Source organism: Caloenas nicobarica, chromosome 1 (assembly GCF_036013445.1).
Source record: "Caloenas nicobarica isolate bCalNic1 chromosome 1, bCalNic1.hap1, whole genome shotgun sequence".
NCBI lineage: Eukaryota > Metazoa > Chordata > Aves > Columbiformes > Columbidae > Caloenas > Caloenas nicobarica.
In genome coordinates, this window is record NC_088245.1 from 26,163,377 (window position 1) to 26,171,288 (window position 7,912).

At 36.8% G+C, this 7,912-nt stretch overlaps 1 long non-coding RNA gene across 1 annotated transcript in view; it reads left to right on the forward strand.

Moving 5' to 3' along the window:
* LOC135993662 (uncharacterized) overlaps positions 1-5,318 on the forward strand; it is a 28,405-nt gene extending 23,087 nt beyond the window's left edge. Inside the window, exons 2-3 of the long non-coding RNA XR_010606900.1 lie at positions 2,740-2,837; positions 5,013-5,318. This is a non-coding gene — a long non-coding RNA (uncharacterized LOC135993662). The remainder of the gene's footprint in view (positions 1-2,739; positions 2,838-5,012) is intronic.
* The last annotated feature ends 2,594 nt before the right edge of the window (positions 5,319-7,912 follow it).

A 7,912-nucleotide genomic window follows, 5' to 3' on the forward strand; every position in this document is an offset into this window, starting at 1 on the left:
GTCAGTCTCTAGTCATTCTGGCTAAATGAGAGTTACCCAAGGTGCATTCAAGGCTCCAGTAGAAAGACTTTTCAAGTCATGATAGCCCACCTATTTTAGACCCAACTTGTCTTAGGCAGATCCCACATGAAGCCTGGGTGAATTTCCCACTTAAGATACAAAACTGCTAAGCTTCACTCATGTTCATTTCAACATTCATGCATTCTCCTTTCCTAGTTATGTGTACAGAGTTGCACAGGGAATTTGTACATTATCAATGCATGAGAAAACACTCCCCTTTCTTAGCCCAGATTCCCTTCTACTGAGGGTCAACTTTTCTTTCCTGAGGGTTCCTTTTTCTTCCAAAGTTGTCTTTCACAGATGCATCAATCTACATTTGGAATAATGTAGGTTTGGATAGAAAGCAACAGACTGCAACTGGAAGTTTGCAGATGAGGTAATTCTAATTTTGAAAAAGAAAATATAAGAAACAATAAAAAAGGAGAAGCTATAGAACAGCTATAGGCTATGAAATAGTTATAGAGTGATAACAGTCAATATATAGAGGGCCCAGATGCACCAGTTTTCTAATGTGTTTATGATATCAGAAAGTTTTCAGGTACTAGCTAACTGGTAACAGAATTTTAAAGCCATGTATCTCCTTGCAGGTGATGACTGGTCATTGGATCTGAAACCCTGTGAAAGGTCTCATCATTTCACCTCTCCTGTGATTAGCTGCCAAAAAGAGGTTAAAACTCTATTTTAAATCACATACATCTAAAAATATAAAGGAAAGTAATTACTTTTAAATATTTTTCCTTGATTACCAAATTAAAATTGTATCCTTCCATTTAAAGCTCTGGCCTGCATCATTGCCTTTATTTCTGATTATATTACCCTATGGAAGAAGCAGGTGTCATGCTTCTGTCAGTGAGATTCTCTGAACCAGTTCCCCTAAGATTTTAATAGCACCTGATTTACTGCATTTAGTGATCCTCTGTAGGAACAAATGGATGAAGTTCTTTATATTTTAACTTAGCTCCACTCCTCTCTACCTTTAAAGCTCTAATCCCTTTTTACCTAGGGACTCAGACCAACAAACCAACCGCAATTAAGAAGAGATTTTTCCAGACAAATGGAATATCTCAGAACTGTTTAAACTGAGACCTTAAATGGAGATGTTTTTGTACTGTGAAGCAGAGGGCCAAATCCCTAGCACATGGAAATCAGCATAGTACTACTGACTTAATTCAAAATCAGTAGAACTCACCCCATTTGTTTTAAATGAAGGTCTGACCCAAGGCTTTCTGTGAAGAACTGATGGTCTTCCTGTGCATATTTAAGTTTTGAGGAGATTCTCTGGAATGTTTCCTGATAAAGGTAGTGATTTTTCCCAACACTCTTTTTCTAGTAGAAGCTGTATTTGTAGGCAAGTCAAATAGACCAAGAACCAATCTGTGGTGGCAATTTCCACAGAGTTTTCTCCCTTCACTCAGGGGCTTCATGCATCCAGCCTATTGGAAAGAGTCTCTTGCCCAGAGTATTCCATGAATGCTGCTTGGGCATTGTGTAAGACCGTCCTGATCGGCAAAGGTCAAAGCTGTTTTAGGGACCATACTAAGAATTCAATAGCAGGAGTGGCTGCATACAAGATCTTTTGTCTGTGACCTGTTTTGAAGTGGCTTTTAGGTCTGGTATCTGTCATTGTTGTGTAGGAATTCAGTTTGAGAAGTGATTTTTTTAGCTTTAGAGCTGATACTTGTGTGAAGTAGGTCCTGTTGATTTCAAAATCATTCCAGAAGTTTGGTGTCTCTTGAACTGAACTGCCTTGAAGTTAGAGTTAGTTAAAGTTATATTGAATTAAGGACTCACCATTCTGTGACTCTGTGATTCTGTGAAATAAATTCCGTATTGTCTTCTGATTTTTTTTTTTCCTGGAAAATCAAGAAAATCCTATAGGCATTACACAAATTGAGTTTGTGCTGGTTTGACTGAAAGCAAGTTAGTTTTCTTCATGTGGTTATTAACTTTTCATTCTGAGATAAAGTTAATGTTTTCTTCAAGTAGCTCTCCAGTATTTGGGATTTGGTATGAAAAGAATGTAAGAATTCATTGATATCTTGGCTGTTGCCAAGCAGACGAAGGACTTTCCAGCTGCTCAGCTGCAGATACAAGACAGCACCAGGGAGGAGCAGATCCAGGACAGCTGACCCAAGCCGGCCAACAGAAGTATTCCGTACCATGAACATCATGCTCCACATATAAGTGGGAAGTTGCTGGGAACTGCCCACTTTCCTCCATGGCTGCCATCATATTATGTTAATAATGCAGCCCTTCAGTTAACGCAATAGTTATAGTCAAAGTTCTGTGTAAAGATGATGAGCCTAGATCTGTACACTGAGAACCAGCACGAACAGTCAAATCAGGAAAAATATTATGCATTGCTAATATCAGTTTCCATTTCTGTACGGTCTAAATATCCTTAGTTTCTGTAAACACTGCAAATTATATATCAGGAGAAATGATCAGCCACAACAAATGTATGTGTTTCAATCCAGAAAGCAGACAAACAAGCAAAAAACTTTGTCAGGTTATACTGCACAGTGGGTGTTCTTTCATGTTAAATATTTCACAGTTCTGTACAAGAGCCTGAATTTACCTGCTCAGAGAAGACTACTGAACAAGTTGTGAGATTCTGTTTTTCTGAAATAATTGCTTTTAGGACATGGTGCTCTAATACAATGTGCTGTCTTTCCACAGGTATGCAACCAACTGTGTATAGGTAACGGCAATCTAACCCATATGGCAGCAGGCCAGTTAGAAATGTATTCCCTTTGATGCAAACCTTTGTGGCAAAGGTGAGTGCATTTTTGATTTTGTATGTTTGCTTGTTTTGTTGTTGTTTTCCTTTAGCTGAATACTTTTAAGTTTCTGGTAGTTTCATTAGTAGCTGGCTAATACTGAAATTGTTGCTTACATTAAGTCAGTATGGACCTGGATTCTCACTGTCCTTTCGACTACCACTAGAAAGTGTTTAACTGAAGCTCTTCATACAGTGTCTGTTACTCTGACTGGTATGTGCTCAGTTTTTGAAATAAAATTGCAGCTGTTGCATTTGGACCATTTATATCTACAGCAGAATGTTACCTACTAGTCATGAGTGAAATGGTGACACCTGAGGGCTTGTGTCATTTTATTGATTTATGTAGGAAAAATCCAATTCAATATGCCAAGAGCTATGGCTACAAATAATTGGGGTTCTTCTAATTTCTCTGCCAGCAAAGTTTCAAATTTAGATCCTGAGCACATAACCACCCTATATGTTGATGTTATCATAATGTTTCCTGAGGTGCTAAATGTCTTCTATTTCTGCAGTAGAAATTCCAAAACCAATCAATTCTTGATAGTGGGGAGCAGATAAATATTTCTCTTATACTGGTACCCACCAGGAGTCATAATTTAGGGACCTCTTTTGGCTTTTCTGCAGAGTCTGACCTGGCAATTATTTGCTGCTTGCTGAGCAGAGTATGTTCTGCATAGAGCATAGACAAAAAAGGCTGGTTAGAGCCCTCACTATGGATGTAGATGATATAAGTCCAGTTCTTTTTCACCCTTCCCCTCACCTTCAGAGCATTTGAATGCATCTTTTCCAAGAGAGTGATTTAACCATTAGAGTCTTTTTGGGTCTGCCTCTCTGATTTCTTAAATCTATTTCACTTGTACAACGAACCTTCTATCTGAGACAGGAATAATTCTTTCACCTGTCTAAGTTCTAAAACCTAGAGTCAATCTCTTGTCTGACTATGTTTTAAGAATTCATTCAAGGAGAAACACTTTGCACAGGGTAAGGAAGACATATATCCATACTGTTTTCTTTTGAGTGGGTAGAGATACCAGGTCAGATTCATCTGACAAAGGAGGGATTTGAATGTATCTCCAGTGAAAAGGATCTATTGTATTAAACATTTATTGTATAAAGTAAGGAGACTGCAATGTCACAGAGGACCTGCGAGAAATGACTGGCTTAGATATGTTTTTAGCATTTTATCATTGCTAGGATTTGAGTGGCTGCTCTCTTCAGTCCTTATTAATGCAATAAGAGTATAGTGATCACCCACGAAACACCATGAATGAAAGGGAAAGAGGTTCTTATCTTACTGATAGCTGCTGTGTGTGAACATTGCTCTAAAAACATTAAGAGATGTATCTTCTGCTAATGGTGAGTGTCAAAACAGTCAAAACAGGCAGGGATACCAGTTCTCCCATTTGTTTTCTTGTGAATTCCTCAGCACCCCTGTGTTACTATCGTTGGGAGTTTACTTCATGTTTGTATTATGTAGGAGTTAAATAAGGAACACTTTTCCAAATAAATAACTGTTTTAATGGATTTTTGGATATCACAAAAGTATTAACACTAAAATATGACAGATATCATTGTACTTTTGCTTGGCTATTGTTAGATCTTTGATTACATACATATTTCCTAGGTTATCTGCTCATTGCCGACTCACATAGGAAAAATTAAGAAACACATTGGAGTCTCTGCACCTCACATTAAGTTAGAAAAAAAGTAAATAATTTAATGATGAGACCCACTTAATCTTCGACAATATTTCTTCATTGGAGCAGTATATTCCAGACTTGGTTAGGACTGTTGCAAAAGGGAATTTTCCACAGCCTGCTAGGATATCTTGTGTTGAGCATCCTTTGACATCTGGTACCAGAATTACTGTTTAATTAGCTGTAGAAGGCATGTGTCTCTGCCCATGCATAAGTATTGTTCTGTAAGTATAAAATAGGAGGAATTTTGCCATTGCCATAAAGCATTGTTGTGTTTTGATGACATGGTGCACCTTGCATGTGGATGCAGGAGTTATGTGGCTGCATGTCAGCCCTCCTCCCATGAGATGCAACTTGGACAGGAGAAGGTGAAGAGTGTTGCTTTCTTAGCACTTTGTTAAATCTGCTCCCACTCCACTAAGTGATATCTAGTTCCATATTATCAACCTTTTCATTTTTTTTTAATTTCCCAGATGCAGATATCAGAGAGCACCTGGAGTTGCTGATTAATTCTTCTTTATACTTAACCTAAGCAGCCCTCTGCTTCATGTGAATTGTTTAAACAGCCTCTGTCAAGTTATCTTTTGTGACAGAGATCAACCAGGCTTCTTCAAACATCTGGAACCTAGGGATATACCATCAATCCTCATTTCTTAATAAATTTACTTGAAAAAAACCTATTTACATTTGGAATTAAACAAAAATGTCCAGCTTAGTTTCTCTAAGCGCATGTAGTATTTTAGCTGATCTTCATAGCTGTCTTGCTTTGAATAAATATTGTCCTGAACTGGTTCTGTTTTTTTCTTTTTCTTCTTTTTCTCCTTTTTTTCTGGCAATACTGCAGCATTTGCCCCATATTAGTTTTAAATGTAAGGTATAGTCTGTTCATTTCAACATTGAATACTACTATATGTTTTTTATTGCATATTTTGTCCCTTGGAATGTGAAATCATCATGTGATGTACACTGATGACAGCAGCGTTATCTCCAGATTCTGTGGGCAGCCGATGTATTGTTAGGAAAGTATATATTTTATGACACTTCCTTTAGTACTCCTCTCTGCTGTTTACAGTTTCCAGGTGTTGCTTGTTATCATTCTCCTAACTGTACAGCTCTACTGTTCTCTTTTGTAAAGAGATATGGTCTTCCTGTCCCTACTTGTGCACTATTTTTGTATTATGAGAATGTTCCTGTTGCTATTTCAGTTCTGTTTGGCTCATCCTCTGTGTATCAAGGCCACCTGACACAGGACTTACAATGTAAGTAACATCGCCTGTGCATGAATCTGATTGACAGTGTCTCTTCCCAGAAGTGAGCTCCTTTTGTATGTACAACTACTCTTCGTCTTACAGATCTGTTTTGGAGTCCACATATCTACAGAATTCAGCAAGCTTCTCAACTGCTGTCATGAAAGCTTCATTCTTTACCTTTATTCTCAGCATTTTACTATAACAAGTGATCCTGTCTGAAACTGTTTCTTGAAGGAAGTAACAAGGAATAATAGACTACTCCAGTTTTTGAGACACACTTCCCTGTCACTGTAAACTTAGAAACAATAGCTAGGAAGGAGCCAGTGGTTACACCTTAAAAAGTTTGATAACAGTTTGTTTCTTAATTAAATTAAAAGATCTCAGTCAGTAGCTTGCTGGTGTCAGTTGTTTTACTTGATTTGGCTTCCCTGACCCAATAATGAGAATCTCTTCTCTAGAAAGTTTGCCTAAGGTATTAGCTCTTGTGTAATTACTCTAATAACTAGAGTAGAATAGAATACAATAGAATAGAAACTAAGACAGGAAATTGTGACATTTATTGTTCAAAACTGTTTTCTGTTTGTGAAATATATTAAAATCTGGGAGGGAAGCTAACTCCTTCTGACACCAGAACATGTGAGAACAGCATACTATATAGCCCTGATGGTATATCATAATATTTTCTTGTTTAAATCAAGATCATAAACATTATTTGCATTTTTATCAACTTCAGAAGATAACCAGCTTATGCTGGTATAGAATGTTGTATCTGGAGGAAAATTGCTCTCCTGTGGAATTACAAAACTGATTAATACCCAATATTGCAGCTTCTGAAAACAATTACACTATCAAGTTAACTATTTTACCCATACCAAAAAAGGTTGTGATACATACTGAAGGCTAATTAAATAATTCAAAAAAATAAGTCTAAGGAAAACTGACTTTTAATCTAAAAATTATTTTAAGGAAAAGAATTAGCATTGTTATTTTTTATGAAAAACAGAAAACATTAAAATGTCTATATTTTTAAAAGATTTTGGTGAATGTTATATATCAAAGCATTTTTTAAAAAATATTTTTAACAAAAGCATTTTTCAAACACAATTGTTTTTTGGGGTTCGTTTCCTGCTTTTGAATTAAAAAATAGAAAACCCATGATGAGATTTTTCAGAAATTACTTTTTGCAGAATGATATTTTTGAATGGACCTAACACTCAAAATTTTGAATAAGTGTCACTTTTGCAAGAAACACCAAACCCAGTACCTACTGAAGTCAAAGGCACTACATGGCTCATAGAGTCATATAATAATTTAAGATGGAAGAGATCTCTGAAGATCATCTAGCCAACATCCTCCTCAAAGTGGGACTAACTTCAAAGTTAGACTAATTTTTACAGGATCTAGCTTTTCCAGGAAGACTTTATACAGGATCTAGACACCTGTGATAGTCTGTATACCTAACTGTGACTTTTATATAAATTTTGGGGCTCAAAATATGACTTACCACCAGGAAGGAATTTGAAGTTAGCTCTCACAGTTTAGGATGGCTTGCTGCATCTTCTTCAGTTGTGAAAGAGCTTTCAGTTTGAATCTCTGGGAAAAGAAAGTTTTGCTTTTGAGTATCCAAAGAAACACTGATTTAAATGCAGTTCACATTCCTAAAAATACTATTTTTTTTCTTTTGGTTCAGTTATGAAGCCTGCTGCATATGTATGGATAAAAATAATAAAAATAAGGATGTCCTTTATATTTTGTGCAAGTACCACTTTGCCAGATTCTGTATGTGAAGGTAATGAAGAAGGGAGAAAGGGAGAAGTAACAGCTGTTGACCAGGTTCTTTGTCCTTCATGAGAGTTGAATGAGAAGTAGGAGTGTGGAATCAGGGTTGTGTGACTGTCAGGAGCACTGGCACATAAGTGTGGAGGGAGTACAGTTTGGTTCAGACCTGTGCGGTGAGAGATTGGTGCTACGCAGTCTTACTCTGAGTGACTTTTGTGGGTGCATCATCTCCCCTCTCTACCCCTGCAGGAACCAACTTTTGCACACAGTCTCATGACTCAAGCCCCCTAAAAATATTGACAGAAAATATATGTGTATATATATAGATGAATAAACAAATATGC